The following is a 2,001-nucleotide window of genomic DNA, read 5'->3' on the forward strand; positions in this document are numbered from 1 at the left end:
GAAGAGTCCATTTATGGTAGGGAAGACTTGACAACAGGCATGGATAGCTTGGCAACAGGGATGGCAAGTGGCCAATCACATTCTCATCCTAACACAAGAGAGGGGGAAGGTGCCCCAGAATCAACCTACCTGGGCTCATAAGGGCTCACAGAGACTGAATCAACAACCAGAGAGCCCACATGGGACTGACCTAGGCCCTCTGCACATATGTTACAGTTGTGTAGCTTGTTCTTGTGGGCCTCCTAACAGTGGGAGTGGGCCCTGTCTCTGACTCTTTTGCCAGCTTTTGGGACCCTTTCCTCATACAGGGCTGCTTCATCCAGCCTTCATATGAGGAGAGGTGCCTAGCCTTACTGCAACTTGAGATGCCAAGTTTGGTTGGTATCCATGGGAGGCCTACCCTTTTCTGAAGAGAAATGGAGGAGGAGTGGATGGGGTCAGGGAAGGAAAGGGGGAGGGGGAGGGGAGGGGGAGGGAATGGGGTGAGAGAGGGAGGGGAAACTGTAGCTGGGATGTAAAAGAAAAATAATAGAAGGGGGCACAGCCTACAGACCTTCCAGTGCTGTATTTTCCTAGAGGAGCTACAGCCTCCACAACGGACCAACTGGGGCCAAATGTTTGAACATTTGAGTTCTTGTTGACAGAGGAAGTTGGTCATGGGTGGACCCCAAAGTGCAAAGCCTAGTTCAAACCCTCAGGCCGGGTAGCAGCTGCCATGGTGACCTCCGTCTGCCCAGTTCCACAGTTGGCTGCTCTACGGGATCTCCCCTCCGGGCACCCTCCACAGAATCGCTAGCATGGATGACCTTCCTGGTGATCTGACATTCCCACTGAAGCCATCACAGATGCCTTGAGTTGCGGTAGGACGCATTATAGTTTTTCTCATTAATAAACAAAAATATTGTTTTATTTAAGCATTTTCATACAACAGCAGGACATGGAGGAAAGTTAAAATTTAGTGAGGTATAGGAGCTGTTGAGAGGTGTAGAAGGTGGAGCGCTCATAGCAGAAGGTCCAACGCAAAGTGACTTGAATATTGGTGAGGCACGGTGCTGCGTAAGGCGCCGCACCAGCGCACGCCATGGGCTATCTGTTTGGACGTGCTGTGCTGCGGGCCCTGCGAGCGTTGTTGTGTGGGCCACACTTTCCAAGCCTGGTGGTTTGCCCTAGTTCCGGGGGCCCTCCTGGCCTCAGGAGAGGAGCCTGGTTGCTGTGACACCAGATGAGGTGCAGCGGAGCCTGGTGGGGATTGTGATACGACACTGAGAGGCAGGTCTTGAAGCTGGTGGGGATGAAGATGCTGCAGGCACTGGAGGGCATCCTTGCTGAGCACTACTGGGACCTACGGGGGAAGCCATTCTATCCGGCCCTTATCTGCTACATGAGCTCTGGGCCTGTGGTGGCCATGGTCTGTGCAGGGCACAATGGGGTCCATATCTCAAGGGCCACGATAGACACAGTGACTCAGCAGAAGCAGTGTTCACATCAGGAGGAATGTCATGGGGTCCAGAGGGAGATCCAGTAGTGGTTGCAGAGCAGTGAACTGTTGAACTGGGCAGACGGAGGTCACTATGGCAGCTGCTACCCGGCTTGAGGGTTTGAACTACCCTTTGCAGTTTGGGGTCCACCCATGACCAGCTTCCTCTGTCAGCAAGCACTCAAGCCCACACCCTTCCCATCTCCCCAAAACATGTCTTGTTCACCTTTGTCCAACTCCAGTTTAGGAGAGTCTAAACCTCAAATTAACGTGCTTTTTTGTACCCTAAGCCAGTACAATACCAGACCATATCCTTTCATACTGGAGTGCCAGACAACCTTTGGGGCACTGTAAAGGGTGTCTTCACCTGCCTCAAAGGCAAGATGTTAAAATCTTATGCTTAAACAAACAAACAAACAAAAATATTGGTAAGACACAAAACAAAATAATGTTTCTTCATTGGTAAGAGGTTCAGAAGTGGGAAAATTCTAGGTTTTGATAGTTCAGTTATTTCATCACAGCAC

The 2,001-nt window shown here is 51.1% G+C and overlaps 1 pseudogene; it reads left to right on the forward strand.

The window, feature by feature from the left end:
* Positions 1-1,081: 1,081 nt before the first annotated feature.
* Positions 1,082-1,594, forward strand: LOC110563168 (nucleoside diphosphate kinase, mitochondrial-like; annotated as a pseudogene).
* Positions 1,595-2,001: the final 407 nt, after the last annotated feature.

Source organism: Meriones unguiculatus, chromosome 16 (genome assembly GCF_030254825.1).
Source record: "Meriones unguiculatus strain TT.TT164.6M chromosome 16, Bangor_MerUng_6.1, whole genome shotgun sequence".
Taxonomy (NCBI): domain Eukaryota; kingdom Metazoa; phylum Chordata; class Mammalia; order Rodentia; family Muridae; genus Meriones; species Meriones unguiculatus.